At 53.5% G+C, this 21,803-nt stretch overlaps 1 protein-coding gene across 2 annotated transcripts in view; it reads left to right on the forward strand.

Annotated features, from left to right (window-relative positions):
* The window catches only part of DLGAP4 (DLG associated protein 4), a 157,200-nt gene that overhangs the window by 66,825 nt on the left and 68,572 nt on the right, over positions 1 to 21,803 (forward strand). For both annotated transcript variants that reach the window (XM_055813525.1, XM_055813526.1), the window contains exon 3: positions 16,338 to 16,431. The gene's annotated coding sequence lies outside the window, so the exon portion shown is untranslated. The remainder of the gene's footprint in view (positions 1 to 16,337; positions 16,432 to 21,803) is intronic.

A 21,803-nucleotide genomic window follows, 5' to 3' on the forward strand; every position in this document is an offset into this window, starting at 1 on the left:
AAGGAAATAAATGACCCAGAATGAGATGTTTAAAGCTGAAGGATGACTGTGTCAGATGCAGTCTTTTTTGAGGTGTTAGTTGACATCTGCAGCCTGGAGTGATGGCTTTCCCATGGCAGCTGCTCCAGCAGTACCTGGTGGGTGGTTGCACCCTGATTTCCAAACCAGAACAGTGTGCCAGTCCAACTGCCAGCAAGCTGGGGCCGTGTGGGCATCCCACAGCTTGAGACCGTAGGGCTGGGGCTTATCCCAGGGGTGCTGTTCCCGAAGCACACAAGGGTCTGCTGTCTGCAGAGGTCCACTGGTATCCCTGCTGCAGGTTGCTCTCCTGGTGTGGGTAGTGCTCAGGTCCTTTCCTGTTGCAGAACCTTGAGCTTTCCTCAGCCTCCCAAACTTGCTCTCATCTCTCTGCTCCACCACAAGCTGCAAACATGCATGGCTGCCCAGGGCCTGCTGGGGAGCAAACAAGGGGGCTCACGACCCAGTGCTGGTGGACCCCACAGCTGCATGTTAAGATCAGCATTCTGGCAGACTTGTTTTTCCCGGTTTCTTGCCATACAACAGACTGAAGCGGAGTTTTTCTGGCTTCCCAGGGCGACGGTTGAATTATTCAAGCAGACGGGGGCAGTGAGAGAGCTGGGAAGCGGGACACCTAGTGCAGCCCTGCGAAGCATGGCTGGGCGTGCTGCTGTGCCTCAGTTCGCCCTCTGTGAAGGGGGGATCGTTGTTCTTAGCTGTTTACATGAGGCATTACTGCAGACAGGCACCCAGAGAAGGGTGCTGAGCTGAGCAGAGTAAATGGGTGATTTTAGCCACGCAAAGTCCTTGATAGAGTCCTCTGAACCACAGGCCACACTGGGGAAGGCTCTTATTTTCCTGCATCCCCTTCCGTGGGACACAGATGGTGTGAGAGCAGAGGGCAGTGCCAGCGCTGCTCCTGCTGCAGAGACCCCTCACGCCAGGGGATGCAGAGGAGTTGCAATGTGCCCCTGCGCCTGGCTGGTGGCTGGGGACCGTGGCTACAGCACATCCTGCTCACCGATGGAGGTGCCGGTGCTTTGTATTAGGAAATGGCAAGAATGGGATCAAGCTCCTAAAAAGTGATCTGTTAGAGAGAATCGAAAGCCCACAGCTCCCTCAAAAGGGCCTTGGGTGCCTGGAGGATGTTTGCTTGCAGTCAGTGTTGGATGTCCTTTCTGCTGGGATTTTTCTTCAGAGGCAGGATTTCATGTTTCGTCAGACTGTTGGGCTGCCAGATTAGGGCACAGTGTTCTCACCTGGCCACCTGTGGAAAGGGCTGTCCTGCCACACCTGTGCATCTTTCCCTTTCTCATTCACCAGCTGGTACCTTCTGGGGCACTCCCCTGCTGCACCAGTCCAGAGTTAGGATCCAACCTTATGGGGAATAAACCAGCACTTTCTGGTAATTGGAGTCCCTCACCAGCTCCCCAAGGGGTGGAGCAGGATCAGGTTATGTTCTCTCCCTGTGGGCCCCTCCCATTACTTGTACTGGGATTTTTCCCAACAGGGCAAAGCAACAGGACACCCTCCATCCCCAGGGGAGCAGCCATGCAACCAGAAGTGGCACATGGTCAGAGCAAGGAGCCTGCGTTCCCGGAGAGGGGCTGCATGGCAGCTCCGGCATCACTGAGTGAAGATGGGTATGGTGGGCACTGCCTCACAAGGCTGCTGCGAGACCCACTCTGGTTTTGGCAAGGGAGGTGCCGTGCACCTGTGTCACATGCCTGTGTGACCATTGCAGAGTTGGCCATGTGTTTTCCTGGCACCCAGGGATGATGCTACAAGGGGTGGTGAGCCCAGGGTGGGCGTCTGCCCCGCAGCAGGTCGCTCCCATCCCTGTCTCCCCCTGGGTGCTGAGGCATCACTTGCTGCCGCCGGCTCCTCCAGGCCAGCCAGTGCAGCCACACTTCCCGATGCCTGTGAGCTGGCTGCCACGGGGGTGGCCACCAGCCCTGTCCCCGCTGGGCTGGCAGGATGCCCACCACAGGGATCCAGCAGATCCAGCACCTCATCTCCTGGCAACGGTCCTTCCGTAGCAACTGCCGAGGGGAGTGGGAGGGCTGCGGCTGGGGAGGAGGAAGACCAGGAGGCCTTGGCAGACCCCCAGGTATGCGTGGCTCTGGCTGAGTGGTGTCTGTCGCCGGGTGATGGAGAGTCCTGCCAGCACTCTCCATCCAGCCCCAGGGTGCCAGGGCAGCTCGGGGCCAGGTGCAGCTATGGGGCTGGGTGGCTGAGAGTGGGGGTGTGTGCAGGGGCTGCTTGCTCCCTTCCATTGCTCGGGCAGCAAAGGGTGGGTAGGGGGGCCAGCAGGGGACCCAGCTGGTGCCCCCCAGGCATGCCCCTTGCCTGGCCAAAGGGCTGGTGGGGCTTCCTCTGAGGACATCCTTCCTGCAGCTTGGTCAAGGCCAGATCACGTGCTGTGCTGACTGGTGGCACCCGTGCCTGGTCCCAGAGGGTCTGCCTCAGCTGCCTCTTGCCAGGGAAAGCCAGTGCCCATGGACCAGCTCTCCCAGCAGCCAAACGCGAGTGCATGGGAGCTCCCTGCCGGGTACTTGCCAAAGTGCGTCCCTTCAGGGCTGCTCCTCCTTGGCCCAGCTTGTTCTTTTGGTTGCATGTCTCTGTGACTTGCCTCTGCCTTTGTTATTCCATTTTTACTGCTGGCCTATTTTAAGCTGCTTTGCAGTGCACTCCTGGTTGCCTCCCCTTTGTCTTAGCAGTGCCTGCAGCTGTTGAATGCAGACCAGTGCGCTCCACCACTGTAGTTTAGGCTCAGTGTTGTTCACCCCCCCACCCTGCCACCGTGCACATCCTCTCCTCACCATGCCCATGGGTGGGTGCATCTCTTGAGCTGAGGCCATTCTGCTGCCTAGGACCTGATACAGGCTGGGTACCAATGTCTGACTAAGGTTCGGGGCTGGCTTGTAGCATGAGGGTGGTGGGGACATGGCCAGGGAAACCACGGGGAATGGTACCCTGCTGCAGAGCACAGAGCTCACACAAGGGACAGAGGCCCTTGCTGCTGCTTACACTGGGGCATACTATTGCCCTATAGCATCCCCCCAGGGATTTGCTATAGAAGGTGCCTCTTAGGTCTGTAGTCTCCAGCCTTTCTGCCACTGCTGCTCTTTCTCCACCCCTGAGAGCAGTGCCATGCCTGCAGGGCACAGGAGTGATCCCCATGGGGCGTTACACTCAGGCTGCCCTGTGTCACATCACAGCCAGCTGAATGTGTTGGGAGAGCTGCAGCTTGCACCGACATGGGCTGCCGATGTGCTTCTGAGGCAGACAGCACGCAGGCCCCCGCGGCAGTCGTCATGGCCAGAAATGCTGCTGCTTTTTCTTTTTTTTTTTTTTCTGGAACAACAAACGGCATTCACATGAATGCAGTGTGCAAATCAGGCACTTGGAGAATCAGGGCCAGAGAGTGCAGGTGCCAGAGGACACGGGCAGAAAACGTCACTGAGGGGCGGAAGGAGCTGAGGTGCAGCCAGCTCCCGCAGGCACGAGGTGGTTCTGGGCACGGAACTGGTGGGAGAGTAGGGCTGAGTCAGCTCGCCACCTGTGCCTCTATCTCCTTACAAGAAAAGCCCCGTGGAGCTAAGGTGGACTGATCGAGGGATGAAGGGTGTAAACAGGCAGTAAGCGATGTCCGGCCATCACTCAGTGCTGTATATCTGGACAGCATTTCTACTAGGAGGGCCCCTGCGCTGATGTTGATGCTTTGTCCCACAGTCTGGCATCTTTTGTTTCCTGGGCCCTGCAGATGCTCATATGTGGGACATTCAGCAGACACAGCTAGCCCCCAGAGACCTGAAACCTAAGCCCAGGTACCCTGACCATGGGAAGTTTCTTCTCAGAGGTTCTGGTGTCATCCCCAAATGACATACCTGGTCCAACTCTCCCATCTGGAGATTTCCAACCCCAAACACTTCCACAACCCCTCAGATTTCTTGAAGCTCCCTGCCCTTCCCAGGTAAATGGAATCCTTGTGACTCAGTTTGGGTCAGCTCCCCCTGGAGCAGGGAGAGCAGCCAGCTCAGCTTGCAGAATGCAGGCTACTCTGTAAATTCAGCAGCTTCCCTCCCTGCCTTGTCCTCTGGCTTCTCTGAATTGGAGTGGCAAGGAGCATATCTCTGTCCCTGGCTCAGCAGAGGCAAAGGCAAGATGGGGGTTGAGGACCCATGCCCACGGGTCTCCTCTCCTTAGCTGAATGTTTGCACAGTCCCCTGGCGGGGCAGACCTCCCCCAGGCAGGGAAGCTGGAGGTGATCCCAACTGGGGCTGTTGTAGGAAAGACAGTGGAAGAAATAGTGAGGTATCTCTGGGCTAGTGGCAGCTGACCTGAAACCTTCAATTAGTGCTTGACTGGTGCAGGGCCCCTTGGAGGAACAGGAACTACTTACACTCAAATCTCCCTGTATGAGAGGGACCAGAAAAAAATGTATTTTTCTACCAAGTGCATCTGTGTTTGTATGAGATTGGTCTGGGTCTAACCCAAAAGCACAGCTGTTCTGTGCCAGGTTTTATCATAGAATCGCAGAAAGGTTTGGATCTGAAGGGCCCTTAAAGACCATCTAGTTCCCACTCCCTGCCGCGGGCAGGGACACCTCCCACTAGACCAGGTTGCTCCAAGCCCCGTCCAGCCTGGCCTTGGATGCTGCCAGGGATGGGGCACCCACAGCTGCTCTCGGCAGCCTGTGCCAGCGCCTCGCTGCCCTCACAGCGAAGAATCTTTTTCTCCAGCTTTATCAAATTAAGCCTCCTAGCACTAGATGTAGCAATCTCCAGAAAAACTCAGTGAAGACTGTAAGACCTTATGCAGGTGGACTGTGTCTCAGCAGACGAGTGGGAAGAGCCTCTGATCTCTGGTTTTGGCTTTCGTATGCTGCTGTATTTAAAAAATTTAGCAGCTATAATTTCAGGCACAGCAGGCAAGTCTCTCCATGATGCTATTGGACGGGGCCAACTAAACACAGCTCCTGAGAAAACGGCAGGACCTTGGCTTGACTTTGGAGATCCCAGACCCCTGGTGATCCCCTGAAATAGGCTGGAGAAGCCCAGGAGGCCAGACGCAGAGAACAGGGAGTGACGCCGGCTGTGGGCAGGTGGCCCGCTTCCCTGCCAGCCCCAGTGGCAAACACGGCACAGTTCCACAGATGGATCTGCATTGCTTGGCACGGAGGTTTCACTGCAGCCAATGCCCTTTCTAACAGCTGGCTGCAAGGAGTGCTGAGTGCAGGTCATCCTGTACAGGACCAGGGAGGGGGACCCTGGCACGCAGTGATCCCGAAAAAGATTTAGGGATGAGGGTAGAGGAAGCATTAAATGCAAGATCCCAGCAAGGCCAATCCTAAGGGAGTAGAGGCGACCTGCAGAACCCAAGGGTGCCAGGCTTGTCTGGACTGTTGAAAGAAAGGGGATGCAACAGCGGCCTGTCGATGCGTTAATGGGTAAACACTAGAGCAGAGAAGTTCAGCTAAAGGACACAAGAAATGGTGCAATGTTTGGAGATGTTTAAGCTGGAAATTCAGATTAAAGCACAAACAGCATTGTGGGGAGGTGCTGCTGGGAGAGCAGGGCTGTTATGCCCAGGGGCGCCTTACATCTCTCCCCTGCAATGTGTAACAAGAGTGGAGAGAAGGCTCCCTGCCCATACCAAGCCTCTCAAAATCACTGCTAAAGCAGCTGCATTTCTCTCTGGGCTCCCTGTTTCAGATGGGACATTTTACTCTCTCATGTATTTCTGCAGCACTCCCTGTTTTGCCTTGTGCTGCACCTCTGCCACTCCTCTCCACCCTCGGCACCCTCCAATGCGTGGGTACACCGGCTAACTGCCGGGGACACAGCCACTGACTCACCAATCCTGTGATACTCAACAGGAAGAATGGAGTAACAGGCATAACCTCCTGGTTTTGCCTGCCTGCTATCTCCTGGCCCATCTATCCTTTATGTTTACAAGGCATCTAAAATGAGAGTCATATTAATGTGTCTCTTCCTCCCAGGAGTGTTGGGAGGATTAATTAGTTAATGTTTGTACAGTGCTTTGAAGACAAGTGCCAAGCAGGATGATGATAGGAGTTGTATATGGATTCTTTCCATATACATATGAAAATGGATTCTTTCGTCTTGTCTCCTTCCTCTTTTTCGCATGGGCTAATGCTAACAAGCCTATGTGCTCTTTGCTAGGTCACCTGGTGGAGACAGCATTACCTCTCATTGCAAACCAGGGTGAGGAGATAGCATGTGAGCAGAAATCACCGATGGGGAGCAAATAAAAGAGCAGAGAAGGTGGCCAGCTGAAGAAAGCAGCAGGGTTCAGCTCTGGTGGGGTCTGGGCATGCAGCTGCATGCCACAGCCCTGGGAGCTTGCCAGCGGCTTAGGCTAGCTGACTGCATATGGACTGTGCCTGAGATCTCTCTGTGTGGGAAGGGGGATTGCAGCCCTGGCCCCTGATATGGAACCCGGCTCGTTGACTGCCAGCAACTTTGCTACCAACCAGCTCAGTGGAGGCATCTATCCTTTGGATATAGGAGAGGCAAGCTCTCCTTGGATGGCTCTGGCCAGAAGGGTGTTTCGCATTCCTCAGGCAGGCAAGAGATTTTGATGTCTTACTGTAGCTAGGCTGGTGCGAGGCCTCACATGGCTCTGATTCTCGCAAAACCAAGGGAACCTCCCACTGTCGTTCCCATCAGGAACAAGCCGTTCTTGTCTCACCATGAATGTCCCATCCTAGAGGTCTCTCTGTCATTGTGGGTCTTGCCACCAGCCAGGATGGGTTTTCACACCCCAGCCTCTCCACTCTACTGGTCCATTGGGTCTCCTGGCTCCTTCCCTTGGCTCTCATGCAAGAACAGCACTTGGTTTTCTGCACACTGTGTAGGTGCATGTGCCGAGGAGAGAGGGTCTCCTGAGTCTGTGCTCAGGGTGGCTGTGCTGCCCACACTGCTGCCCCTGTGAGCCCAGGGCTGGCGCTGGGCAGCCAGCAGCTGCCCCAGACCTGGGTGACTGGGATGGCACCTCCATCACATCGGGGATTGGGGGGGGGGGGGGGGGGCGGGTATCAGCAGACTGCAGCACTCAGACCCCAGTGCCCACAGGTTGCAGCCCAGCTTTGCTGGCCAGAATTCAGCAGGTGGTAGGGCTTTGGTAGCTGGGATTTGGTGGCTGGGCCTTGCTAAAACTACTTTTGGACACAGGAGCCATTTTTCGTGACAGTTCCAGGATGCTTACTGTTATTTTTACCAAAATCTTTCTCTGGAATGGCCAATGCTCTTCACTTCCAAAACCACCCTTTTTTATGGAAAACTAAGCATGATTTTCTCATGGAAAGGAGATTTTTCTGCTGCAGAGTGGTAGCACAAGAAAGCATTTCACCCGCAGGACCCTCTTTTCTTCCTTGTTCCAAACTATGCAAAAGGGAAACAAGCTCTAGTTGTTTCACCAGATCTGTTATCTGTGCCAACTGCGCCCCAAAGCAGCCAGCTCTGGGGGGGTCACAGCAGCTGCCCCTGCCCCAGGCCAATACAGGGAAGCTGAGGCAGAGTTCTCCTGCCTGAGCAGGACAAGTGCAGCACGTTGGGCAGCAGGTCTGACGTTCCAGGCTAAAGAATTCCCACCAGCCATGCCCTGGCTCTGTCTCATCATACATCAATAGTGGATGAGCTCCGTCTTTGTCTGGGCTGGGGAATACATGTTGTAGCTAGTGATGTTAATTAAGCGGTAACTAGACTGATGGAGATTTATTTTCAGGCTGCCTGCTAGAAACTGGTTATACACATCTGGGAAATTGAAAATTGACATCCTGCTTATTTCCTGTCATCTCCAAAGCAACAGTTAATTACTGCAGAAGCCATAGGGTAGGCTCCTCCACACAGCACTCCCCCGGGGCTGCCCAGACAGGCCTCCAGGAAGCATCCCTTCAGCCTGGCTCTGGAGCCTGGTCCTCATCTCCCTCCATCCCAGATCCTGATCCAGGCAATCAGCTCCAAAGCTGGCTGGGGTGGTCTCCCAATTGCCCCTGCCTTGCCTTCCTCACTCCTAGCCTGCACAGCCCTAAAGAGAGGAAGGCTGCTCATGGCTGTGGAGATCTTTAAGCCTGGAAAAGGAGGGATGAGGTCAGCACAGGGGGCAGATAGGGCAGCCTGGGGCTCAGCTCAGGGTCAGGGCACACAGCGCTACATCCTGGGGAGCCCTTTGCACAGCAGGAACTACAGGAGCTGGCACTGGGCAGATCTAAAAGGCTGGAGGTCTTTCCCTGTCTCCATGACTGACCTTCCCTATCCCATATCTCAGCTCCCCCTGAGTGACGGTGGTGGTTTGGGTGAGGGTGATGTTTTTAGCATTTAACAGGGTTCATCCTTCTGTTGCAGGAGAGGCCAGCAGCACTTGCTCTGGAGCCAGTGGCTCCAGCTGGTACAGGATGCTCTGTTTTTCCACACCTGTGCAACATGAACTACTCCTTGACGTATTTTCCTCTTTGCCTGGCTTTGCACAGTGTCTTACTGTCTACCCGTGCATTGTGCAGCAGGCTGGAGTGTGGAGCTGCTGGACTCTTGAGACCCACTTGCCTGCATGGAGCTAACTGGGCTGCACTGGGCTGCCCTGGGGGATTCCTGACCTCCTGGGCTGGGTGGGCTGTGAGTTACTGGGGTGGGACCAGCCGTGCGCCACTTCTTGTTTGCAAGAAGGCAGATGATGCCAAAGAGGTCCAGGCTTTGGGAGAAGCAGCAGCTGCCTGGAAAAGCACCAAAGGGCTTTACAACCTGTGTGGCTTAGCGCTAGGGCTAGAGCTCCATCTATTCCCTGTCTCATCCAGGAGCAGAGGGGAGGCCTGCATGGGGAGAGGGAAGAACAAGCTGCACTTTGCTTTTAGGTATTTCTAACCCTTGAGTTTCAGGTGACCTGCAGGCAAAGCCTGCAGCCCACACACAGTCTCCCGGTCAGTGCCAAAAACCAGCGCAGCAGTCACCCATAATGCTTTTATAATCTACTTTCTTTAAGATGACTGTTCCCACAAGAAAGAGAGGGGGAGGCATGATTAATTTTCATTAGCCTTGTAAATAATAAGCTTGTTTCCGCTAGTCTTGCCCTGTAATTAGGGCCCTGGTTCCAGGGCTCTGCAGAAGGAAGCTGGGATGTGCTGGTGACTCACGGGAAGCAGGGCCAGCCTGGACATCCCACCCTGGGCAGGAAAAGGAAAGTGGCTGCAGCCCACTTGGAGGGACAGAGTTTCCCCTCGCCTTAAAGGGAGCAAGGGACAGCAGTCCTCTGGTCCTCCGAGGGGAGAGGGAAAAGCCCATCTGAAGGAAGTGTAGGCTGAGGTTTGCACAACTTCATTATACAAATGAAAATGAAAGCAAAACTTCTGGTTCAGGGCTGGCAGCTTCTGCCCCAGCGGCTGGGTGTTGATTGTAGATGTAGGATGACCTCAGGACGAGTCCAGTGATGTGGAGGTGGGGTGGGAAGGGAGGACCTGGGTATTTGCGCTGAATCTGGGGCTGAATGACTGACAGCTGCCAGTGCCCAGACACAGTGTGCCCCATGGCCAGCCAGCAGCCCGGGCACCGCACGCTGGTGCATATGCGCACACGCTTGCCCCTCTGTTGGGCTGGCTGCTCTCTTCCAGCACCAGCACGGGCTCCCTGAGCTGAGCTGCACTGCATCAGTGTGCCTCCCAGCCCTTCACAGGCTCTCTCCCATGCTGCTGCTGCTGTGTCTCAAAGCAGGAATGCTGCTCTAGGGCCAACCAGCAGGGATCCCTCACTGATGCAGGCAGAGTCTCATTTTAACCATGATATTGTATCATTGTCTTATGTCCAGCTGTTTAGCCACCATGTCCCTCAAGTCCACCTTGGGGTCACACCAGGATACAGTTCTTGGCACACGTCTCTCCAGTTCTGTTCCTTGTAACAAGGCAGCCTGTCTTCCAGACATATCACAAACATGCTTGCAGGCTGTCAGGCTCACCAGGGTGAGCTGGTGGCTTGTGGAAGGCCCCATACATTGTCTGTCTTCTGCTTCCTTTGCTAGGATGCAGATTTTGACAGGTAGATATGACTCAAAAAGCTGACCTTGCCTGCCATGGCATTGTGTCCCTCTTTGTGCCCTTATTCCTCCCTAAAAGTGTTGATTTTAACATTTACTGATTTTAATGCTTCAGTTATGTGACACTCAAAGCCAGATTTTGGGAGCACAACTAGGTCAGATTTGTGTCCATATGTGAGCAGAGTGTATTATCTAGGCTCCCTGGCATCAGTGTGAAGGCAATTAAAGAATTTCTTCTCTTCAAGTCTGTTGCTGTCCGGACCAATTTTATCCTCAGCATCATGATGCCAGGCTAATGAAGGCTCCTCAGTCCCTCCTACTTGCCCTTCTCCTTCATTGTTTCACACCCTGCTGGGTCTGCCCCACACCCTCCTTGTTCCCCATGCCCTCAGAGGAACATCTGCCATCATGAACAGCATCTTGTGGACTGCTGCAGCAGCCCCCACGCTCACGCTGCCAGCCGGGCACTGTGCAGGAGCCCTCCTCCCACGGAGACAGGCAGGAGCCTCCAGCGTGCCCAGCCCATGGCTGCCCTCTGCGCCCCAGGAGCTCCTGCCTGGGAGGCCATCGACAGCATGGATTATGAATTCCCTCTCAGCAGCCACAGGCTGACCAGCCATGTGGACACAGGCCAGTGTACCTGGGCCCTGGGGAGGGACTGTGCCACCCGCTGGCCAGTGGGATCTCTCTGTGAAAGCCTCCCTCTGTCCTGCTGGGTGCTGCTGTGGGCATCGTTATCTCACTGCACGGAGCGGAGTGGCTCGGTGCTGTTCCACACAGCTCCGTCCCACATTGCTCCACCGGGAACCACAAAAGTGTTTTCTGCTGTTCCCATGCTAAGATTTGGTAACCCCCATCCACAGGGAATTATCCCCCTCCTTTTCTCTCTGGTGCTGCTGGCCTGCCCAAGCTTCAAGCTCTAGTCAGGCAGAGCAGACCCTAGTTGACTGTGTGTTTATTTAGTAAATTAATGAAACAAAATTTAATATAAGCTCTTACTGAAGGGATGGTGGTATTTCTTTCAAATGAAACAGATTTGGGTCACTCCAAACTCATTCTCTCCAGAGTCATCCTCCTTCATGTGCTTGTAAGCTCCAAGGCGTGTGTCCAGGAGGTCTTGCCAAGTTCACCTGTGTATAAAATTAAAGGAACACTGCTGTTGGGTCCCCACTGTGTCTCTGAGGTTCCTCTTGCTTGACGATGGTGTGGGGTTTGGATCGGTCTTTTACACCCTCTAGCAGTCAGCAGCTGTGATGGTTTGGATATTTTGCCTCAGCCTCTTACTCGCTTCAGCTTCCATAAATCTTCAGCAAGACTAGTGCATTGTCTTTGTGTCCCGGGTGCCTTCCTGTTGGGAGAGCAGGAAGAGGAACAGCACATGTGATGTGCTGTAACCTTGTTTCCCCCCTCCCATGACCCCAACAGAACTCTTCTGCTGACAAGTCACCTGTGTCAGGACCTTTGCCAGGAGTGCCAGCCTTCTGGGCTTGGAGAGAGGAATAAGTTCCTCACAGCTCAGCAGGGCTTTACCGCTCATCCCACCTTTGCTCAATTGTTTCCTGTGGTGTTTGCACACACGTATTTTTCCATCCATACTTCCTTCAGAAGAATCTTAATGCTGGCTACTCATCACTTATGAACAGCCATATCTCATCTGTGCTCCCCATCCTCCCCGCAGCACCCCTTCTCCCTTCCCTTCACATTCCTTTGAACACGAAGCAGTGACAGCTCTCAAATCAGGCACCAAGCATCCTTCATACAAAATTTAACTCTTTCTAGGAGACCCAAAGGAGCTAAATGTATTCTTTTCTATCCAGATAAATGTTTATGAGACTAGAGGTACAAGAACATACATATATTTATTTTTATTATTTCTGTTGCTGGTTTTAGACAGAACGATGCTATGGCCTATTTCCTAGAGGAGAGCAAGACAGATGTTTGTAATGACTGTACCTGAATTTACAGTCTGTAAATCTAAGTAGTACAAGGAAGTCAAACTAGGGATGATAGCAGGAGGAGAGGAACGTTGCATTCAGCAGTGCTGGTCATCACTGGGAGCCTGCAGGCTTGGCTGAGCTCTTCACCCATATCTTACAGCCCCTATGATGGACCTGCATGCCGGGTCCGTCCCCACGGATGTCCCTGCTGTGCTGGCAGGACCTTCGCTCGGACCCACGGCCTCTCTCTGGTGCCACAGCTCTGGGTCTCATGTGGGGCTGCCTGCAAAACAGAGAAGCCCAGGCAGATGACTTTGCTGGTTCCCTGACATGAAGACTTCTTTTCCTCTTGGGTTTAACAAGAAGCAGATACGGGCAGTTTGCTGAGGCTCTTTCAAGTTTGGAAGAGAAGGAGAAAGTCCCTGCAGTGGGAGGTGAGGGACTGGCCAGGGAGAGACCTCCCTTTCTCACATAGACCCAGCTCAAAATGCTGCTTTTTAAGCCCATAACATTTCACTAAAATTAAATCCCAGCACCATCTGCACCTTCCCAGGAATGCCTACCATCACTGCCCTGCTCACCTTGCTCTGCTCAGGTTGCAGCCACACTGGTGTGGCCCCAGGAGCTGGTGGCTGGAAGGGAAGGAGCATCCTGCCCTTCCCACCGTGCTGCCACATGGGCAGGCTGTGCTTTCCATGGCTCAGTCATGACTGAAACACTCATTGACTTCGCCTGGAGACCCCAGCAGGCAATGGGATCCTTTGCTCAGTTGCCTCTTTCTGCCATTTAGCTGCAGCCAGCTCTGAGGTGGCAATGTCAGGGATCATGAACACCAGATCAGTCTCTTCAAGGTCTTCTCCAGCCACGCTTCAAGTCCAACAGAACCACATGGGCTACAGAAGGGCAGGTTGTGACCCTTCTCTCCTGGACCAGGGCTTGGAGGATCAATAAATGTGAGCTGATTCTCCAGTGAGGTTTGGCTGCAGAGCGTCCGAGGCCATAGTTCACCAAAAGTGTCTTGAACCATGTGGAAGAGGGACATCAGTTCATCAGCAGGACAGCCCTGAGCAAACAACAGCATGGGAGCATACAGACCACCCTGGAAGGACCCTTGGCTGCTTCCTCCGGTATCCTGTGCCTTCGTTGCCTGGAAGCTCAGGGGCCCCACTTGCCCCATGCTCCCCACCATCCCCTCTGGTCTGTGGTCCACATGCCTGAGGTTGTGCCACCTCTCGTAGCAGTGTGTGTCCTTCCACATCTCATCTTCCATCTCACCCCCTCCACGCGGCAGCCATGACATGAGCAAGCTGCTCCTGAGAATGGGAGAAAGAGGGGGATGATGGAGGTGGACTACTGGTAGTTAATGTAATGTAATTGTGCTGGTGGCACAATTGTTCATTTACATTTCCTTGGGGCATTGATGCTGATATTAATTAAAGGTAATTATAGCACTGCTTTCTCAGTGCAACAGTAGCACACAAAGACAAAAGCAGCATTACAGAAAAAAATGTTTCTTCCTCGGGAGTTTCAATGGCATCTTTTTTTCTGAGAAATCTGCTGGGTGAGCGGAGGCCTGGAGCCCAGGCACCGTTTCTCCCACCCGTCGGAGTCACTCTGTGCTAGGGAGTCCCAGGATCAGCACCATTCCTGCAGGTACTCCAGGATACCCTGAGAGTGCCGGTGACAGACACAGACATGATGGGTGATAGTAGTACTGAACAGATACTTCCAGTACAAGTAGCTACCAGTGCTGATACAGGATGCTGGGCACTAGTGGTGGATACCTGTGCACCCAGGAGGGGTGCTGAGAGCATTGCTAGCAGATGCTGATGACTTGCATGATGGACATCAGTGGCTCTAGTGATACCTAGTATTACCTACCCTTCATAACAATACTGGTGGCATCAGAGCAGGAGATCAACAGCTTTGCTGCTGGCAGGTGAGTACTGACACTATGGGCAGCTGTAGGCAGCACGAGCCGTGGATACTGGCTGTGCTGATGGCTGTTGCAGGCGCTACGTGTCTGGATTACTGGCTCAAACCTAACCCAACTAGTAGTGGGAATTCACTTTTCACATGGAGAGGGCTGTGGAAGGGTTGAATGGTGTCAGTTCAATTACTGCTGCATGGTTCTCCGCAGCTGCCAGACCTGTCTCACCGAGTCCTACCATATTCGCCCAGTGCTGCGTTCAGTGCTGCTAGCGGCGGCCTGTTGGCAGCAACCTGCAACCTCACCGACGTCTCTGAGCTCAGGCACCTCCGAGTTTGGGACGTGCAATTGTCTTGTGTCTTCAAGAGCTGATGCCTCCAGAACAGAGGCTGCCGTGGTTAGGTGGAAGAATCTTTGTTGTATCTCCTGCACAGAGCATCTGTCTCTGTTTTTCACAGCTGAGTACTCATCAGCAGCAAGAAACTCAAAAAACAAATGTTTTTGTGTAGAAAACAGGTGAGCCCTGGGGACAGATGTGACTGCCCTGTCTAAACAACAGCTGTCGCCTGCTTGGCTTTCCCAGGACATGTGCCTTTCCTTTAACCATTTCCTCTGCATTGTTGGGGTTCCAATGGTACATAGCTAGTGGGAAGGTGAAAAGGGTTTGTACTGGATTTAGGAGGGCAGTCTCCTCATCTTTCTAGGCTTTCCATTCTTCTGTCTGTTGCAATACCCACTGTGAGAGTCTCTGAATGCCTCTTGGACACCAAGCCCTCTTATTCTATGCCTGCACTGTATCTGTCCATCTATCTAGCCTTTCCTTCCTTGTGGCAGATTATAAGGAGGGCTGTTGAACGTGTTTGAAAGGAAACATGGTGCCTCTGTCATAACCCAGACTTACACTGCACCCGGGGTGTCTCCAAAGACCCCCCCAGGCATGAGTTACCCTGGGGAGAAAACCCCTCCTGCTGGGTGGTGGCAGGGTGAGAGAGCGGGGATCTCATGGGCGCTGCAGTGGGGACACTTTCTGGGGACAAAGAGCTGCTGTCTTGTCACTGGCACCAGGGCACCGGTTTGGTCTGCTTCTGCTTCACCAGAAAGGGAGCCAAACCCACCCCTCAGATCCAGCTTTCCTAGAAAAATTTCCAAGGTTTGTGTCCTTGTTCCAGCCTTCCATACATCCTCCCGGTCAAGGAACTGGGGTTCACCTCTTTTAAAGCCCCCTTGAGCTCTGGGCAGGGCTTCTCAAGACCCAGATGGCCTCTGTGCAGGTAGGAATGAAAAAGGGTACTGCAAAGGAAGGCTGACTCCTGGCGCTGAGTTACCATGCCATTCCCATTCCTTGCTTCTCAGCAGCAAAAGCTGAATTCCCCAGGTTGTCCCAGCGCTTGTGCATCTTCTCAGTGCAGAATAGAAAGCATGCATGCACACACACAAGCCTACCTTGGAACTTAATTGATGTAAATTCCAAATAATATTTAATCTCACTGATAAAATAATTCAGGCTGTGTTCTCTGTTGTGATGCGTAGGTTTTTGAGGACATTAAAAAAACATTGGGGTTTTTTCCTCATATTTATTTACACTAGTTTTCGTACAGGGATCGTTTTTTTTCAGTTGTTTGCAGCATAGCTGATGGTGAATGACAATGAAGCAAGAAGTACAATGCTTTAGCGATACAGTAGCACTTAGTGGCCAGATGGAAGAGAATTACAGTGTGAGCTGCTCAAGCAAAACTCTGATGGGCACAGATTTTGGCAGGTCTGTAGCTAGGACGCATCAAAGGTACCTGGCTGCCATCTGCCATGCCAGTCAGGGGGTTTATCCCCAGGACTGTCCTTCCCTGCCTGACCTGTTCTCCGATGGCTCAGAGAAGAGTGAACAGCCCAGCACATGAGGCACAGGGGGTTACAGAATCACCCCAGCCCCAGACAGTAAGCTCCTGGCATGGCCAGGAAATGAAGATACAGCCACAGGCAGCGAGGGGATTCCTGGAAGGATTATTTCATGATAAAGAAACAAGAGAAGGAAAGCCAAAGAGCACTTTCCCACAGAGGGGCTTGCCCCAGCCCTGTGTCCCCAGACAAGGAGCCTGGGCATTTTGCATGTTGTCCTCCCCACTTAACTGAGTTCCGGTCCTTCCTTTCAGTCCACATACAACACAGAGGGACACAGGGGCTCACTTCTGCATCCTGCCCTTCTTCCATGGGTATTGCCTCTGCCTTTTTATGTAGGATGCTTTCTCCCATTTGCTTTGTGCCTTTGCTAGGACTTAATGAAGACAACCTGACTGTTGATCAGAGTTGTGTCTTTACAGCATCAGGGTTATGGCCTGGGACATTATCAGAAGACACCACTCTGCTCTTTGTGACCTGAGGACATTTTCCCTTTTCTCTCTGCCTGGCAGGTCTTCATGAAGGACAGCTCTGGAGCCCAGGGGAACACAAGGTGCATGGGATGCTGAATCTGGCCTAGTCCCCAAGCCCAGGAAGCTGTGAGAGGTACAGTATGCCCAGGGGTGACTTTGGGATTCTTCAGAAGCAGGCAAGGGGGCAACAGGATGGCCAGAGAGCTGTGTGCTTGTGGCATGAGGGCCAGCAGAGTAGGAGGGAGAAGGAGGCTGCAGAAGGGGAGCTGGAGAGGGTGTTTCAATGACAACCCTCCCTCCATCTAGTAGTGAATCCTGCAACATGCCTATCACTAAAATAAAGTTACGAAATCTAATACCGATTGCTATAGTAACGTCACGCCTCTGCGCTGACCTATTTTGAGACAAAGGAAATGCTCCTGCAGCTCTGAGCACACAGAAGGCTGCAGATGAGTCTCAGTCTGCTCTCTAGAAAGAACGGCAGAGGGGGCTGCTGGTTTTTGCCCCCCTGCTCCAGGATCCTCAGGCAACATGAGCTGCTTTGTCTCAGGCAGTCAGCAAATACACTGCCAGAGAGCATCTCCATCCTGCATCTTAGACGCAGCCAGGGCCCTGCCTAGCTTCATCTGGACCCGCTCAGTTTCATCTGGACTTTTAGGCAACAGGAACATCTGCCCTGGAGCAAAGCAACATCCTTGCAAAGCTGCAGAGACCTGCTGGAACAGCAGCAAAAGCCATCACTGTTCGGAGCACCCTATTACTGCTGCACAGCAAGAGTCTGGGGCGAGGAGCCTGTCCCTTCCCTCCCAGCTGTCACTACCTCCTCTTCACCTTAGTCCTCTGTCCCCCTGGTCCTGGGGCTGCTGCTCACTCTGGTAGCGCAATGAGACAGGAGGATCCCGCGGAGACTAAGCAGAGTGGCCTGCTACCTTCTGTGTCACGCGTGTTCGGTGCAAGTGTGGACAACTTCCATCCCTGGGAGTCACAGCATAAGCAAGGTCAAGGGCAGTCGTGTTAAGTGCTTTTCGCCCTCTGCTTGCTCCCTGGAGAGCTTTGCAAACCCACACACACCCCGCCAGGCCTCCTGAACAGCCCTGACCAGAACAAATCAGTTTTGATCCCAAATGGTCTGGGAACATGCACCGTGTTGTCACCAGCATGTGTCCCAAGTGCCCCGTCAGAGAGTAGAGACTGCAGGTAGGTTTTGAAAGGCAGCGACTCTTGCCCAGGTCCTTCCACTCCCTCCCATCAGCGCTCCTGATTTCCTCCTGAAAACACTCTCTTTCCTATCTTGCCTTTGTTTGTCTCACTTGACCTACTTAATGCTTCGCATTTCCTTCTTCAGAGCAGATCCTGTCTTCTGGAGAACTTTGAGAAACTTCTATTTAGGGACGGAGACGAATACGTTGTAAAGTTTCTGGGGTTTTGTTCCCTTGAGAGTTGATTATATTACCAGTGACATTTGCATGAAAATAAGTTCTCTGTCTCTCTAGAGTTCATATGCTCCTCCAGCTTTAGTCAACACCTGAAGTCAAAAATCTGTCATATTGCAGCCATTGATTTTCACAGCATTTGGTTTTGCCACTACCAAAAAAAAAAAAAATAGTAGTATAGTCGTATCTAGAGCATATAAGGAAGAAAAACTATTCTTTGTCTCTTTTGGGATGGCTCCAGTCAGATCTCGTCCCTCCCCATGACTGCAGTGGGCATCAACTGGCAGTCTCGGCAGAGATGTCCCTTTGCCTGAAGAGCAAGCAGGAGGCCAGAGGTGTGCCCCGGGGCTGCGGGGCATTACTCGGCTACCATGCAGCCTCGGGAGCTGTAATGCAGATTCCACATTAAAAAGACACAACCCACTTACTCATACATGAAGTGAGATGTGAGGACATCCTTCCACCAGTGACGTGGGACTCGGTAGCGTTAAGAAATCAGTGCTGCATGCTTTCTGCAGCTCCTACGCCAATGTAGCCTATGCTGGGAGCTGGGATTTGCTTCATCTAGCGTTTGCTGCCTGCAAGTTGGATTTGTGGATGAGCTGGGTGAGCCCACTGGGACCCCTTCAGACAATGAGCAGACTGACCCTCGTAAAGCAAGTCACCCATCTCCTAAGGAGGTATCCTAGGTAGATGAGGCACTTGAATTGCTGGAAGCTACCATCTCCCCACCTTTGCTATACGAAGAGTGAGGGGCAAAGGGCAGGTCTGTCCCGGTTCTCCTGGTGATGCTGTCACATGCCTCAGTGGGAAAGTCCAGGCGACGTTAATCCCACGGGTGCTCCTCAGGAGACCCTGGCCCAAGCTCTTCCCAGCAGCCCAGAATGGGCAGCGTTGCCTGCTGCGTGGACCCAGTACCCGCTCTGTCCTGGTGTGAAGCTCACCGGTAGCAGTGGGAAACTTCCCAGGGAGAAGCGAGCAGCAGAAGGAGGCTGGTGGAAGGTCTGTTGTATAATGAATTGTTCTAAGTAGAAGATCGCTATTTTTATCCCCTGCGATTAGATTCTGAACTCTGAATCATCATTAATGTAACGCCCTGGAAGCCGGCGGCCCCCCTCGCTGAATGCCACATGAAGTGTTCCTGCTAATTCAGGGAACATTTGAATTCATGTGTGTAGGCAGACCGACGTCACCTACACCACAGTATACAATTTTTTAAGCTTCTCGCGGCAGGGTGAGGGGAGTCATTTTTCTTCTGCAGGTTGTAAATCATTTATTCCTTATCTAGCTAGTTATTAGCATGCTGCTAGGTTTCTATATATAAAAGCCACCCATGTGTTTGCAGCCAGCTTGGATGGCTGGACTGGGGTTTACGTGGGAGATTGTGGTACATAGAGCCCCTGGAAGTGCTGATCAGCAGAGGGCAGGACTAGCTCACTCCAAAGGGTGCCTGCAGCCCCATCAGAACAGGAGTTTCTTCCTTCTGGAGGACTTGCACCCTGAGCAGTCACATTTTACAGGCCGTTGCTTCTCCTGCCCCTCCTGGCACTTCATGGCCAGCCCTGCCTCAGCACTACGTGTCCCTTTCCACTCAGTCCTGTTCAGGGGAACCCTGCGTCGAAGGTTATGATCTCAAGAGATGCCTTCCAACCTAAACAACTCTGTATAAATGCCAGCCAGGAAGCCTGCTGAGAGTGCCTCTGGCTTTTGGCTGGCACCACCTGGACCAAGATCTGGCTGTTATGGCTGGCGCCCTGTGTTTTGTACAGGTGCAGTGACTTTGTGGTGCATCATGTTCTTTAGATCGACGCAACAGAGGTTGGGATGAGAGTGCCGAGCTCTCCCAGGAGGTGTTGGGTTCCTCCCTCCACTTAGCAAGGATGAAGGCCCCTGGGCTGGCATGCAGTGTGGGAGCAGAAGCTTCAATGTTTCCACAGGGAGCAAACGTAGAGCCTGTTGGAAAGCTCTGCTGGTGGGAATGGCAGGAAATCTGTGGCTAAGCTGTGAGGGGGAGGCAGAGGAGAAGGAAGCAAGGGAATGGGGGCAGTGATGCTTTAGGCTGTGATTTTGGGGAGAAAGAAGAGCTCTTCGAGTGCCTGTTTCTGGATCAAGGCACCACTCAGTCAGGGCAGCCATGGCCGTTTGCAGAGGAGAGCAGCCAAGGAGAGGACGTGGGCTTTGCGCATGGCAGGTGTGTGCCAAGGGCATGGGGGAGGGAGGCAGCACAGCACTGCACGCACTGCAGCGTTGGGGGTGACATGGAGCCACCAGGCTGGTGCTTGCAGCTCCCCAGTCTCCCCAGTTTCAACAGGAGCAGAAGCACCCATGTGCAGGCTGCAGTCCCCTGCCATGTGAAAGCTGCAGAGGGAGATCTGGCTGCCCTCTGGGCCACCTCCAGCACCTGGCAGGGCCAGCCTGATCCCGTACCTGGGTCACACCACCAGCAACGGCACTCGAACACACGTGCACACACTCCACAGGCACACAGATGTGTTTGCCCTCATGCCACAGCCCTAACACACACGCACAAGGAGCAGAAATCCCGGTGAACATCAGGGTGCTTTCGGAGCTCCCTGTGCCCTCCCAGGCTTGGTGAGGAGCGACCCCTGCCCAGTGACCCCCTGCAGTGGCTGCCTCTGCCACCGTTGGGCCTGTAAATGCCAGCTAACAGCAGAGTGAGATCCTGGGACAGCCTGCCGCAGAGAGCAGCGAGGCGAGGCTGGCGGGGTAACATGCTGTATTGCCTCCTCTTGTCCCCTCCTTGCTGAGCGAGGGCAGAGGGTCTGCCCTGTCCTCTCCATGCCCTCAGTATAAGCTGTTTTAAGGGGGGGTTGCAGAACTTAAGCCGGGAATTTGGCCCAGGGGAACACAGAGACATGAGAGAAAGGGTGTTGTGTCCCAGAAAGCCACCTCCACCCCCAGGGTTAAAGTGGTGGCACAGCAGGCAGTGGCAGCTGGTTTGCCCAAGTCCCTGATGGTGCACAGAGGTGGGTGCACGCTGGTGGTCCTGACAGGGCTGGCTTGCAGGAGGTGCTCTGCCCTCCCACAAGCACAGGGGCCTCTCAGGCTTTGTTGTTTTGTGTCCTGAGGCTGGAGCCTGTTCAGAACAGGCTCTGAGCAGCCCCTGTGGAGCAGTGGCCCTCTGGCCCCCACCATGTCACAGGAACAGGGGAGGAATTACTGTGGGGAGATGGGGACAGACCCATGGCTACCATCTCCTGGGCAGCTGTCCTCTCAAGGACACAGTGCATGGCCTGATGGAGCACCTCCAAGGAGACGTGGAGCTAGTCTCCGAAGATGGAGGAGATCTGTTCTCCGTGTGCAGGGTGGGCAGAATGGGACATCACAGGCTGGAGCTGCCACCAGAGAGATCCCAGGTGGACAGCCGAAGCTTCAGAGCTTTACAGGATTGCAAAGACAGCCAGCCATCTCCAAGACGGCTCGTTGGACTTCTGCCCTGGTGCTGCCTTGGTTGACATTTTGGCAGCAGACTTCTTGCTCACGCTTTCTGCCAGGAGTTACAAACCATAATTTCAAGGACTCGCTAAACACTGCCTGGCTGGGCGCCTGGCTGGATGGACAGCCATGAGCTGGGCAGGCATGTGAGAGTGAGGGCTGGACAGATAGCTAGGAAATCCTTGCTTTGCAAGTATCTACACTGCATTACAGCTGTGTCATCCATCCAGTTCCTTTTGGTTACCTCTTGCTCTGCTCAGAGTTTGAGCCAGCCTAATCTCTGTGCTGTTAAAGAGACAGAAAACCAAATATTTGCAGTCACTGAAGTATCTCTTACAACAGGATGCTTTTCAGTTCACAATGAAGATGTGATTTCAGTCTTCCTAAAGTGGAGTGAACCATCTCCCACCAGCTTTGGCAGCCCCCGGATCAGCCTCATCTCCCACTTCCAGTAGATGAGCACAGCAGCTGTGGGTCCTACAGGTGGGAAGCATTGGCAGTGCTCAGCCAGGGCAGGAGAGGAGTCCCTGCTGTGCTGAGCAGGAAGCTTCTTCAGGCAAGGCTATCATCTCCTGCATGATTTGAGATTTCATACACTGCTCAGTGTCTGGAGCTG

This window comes from Falco peregrinus, chromosome 9 (assembly GCF_023634155.1).
Source record: "Falco peregrinus isolate bFalPer1 chromosome 9, bFalPer1.pri, whole genome shotgun sequence".
Taxonomy (NCBI): Eukaryota; Metazoa; Chordata; class Aves; order Falconiformes; family Falconidae; genus Falco; species Falco peregrinus.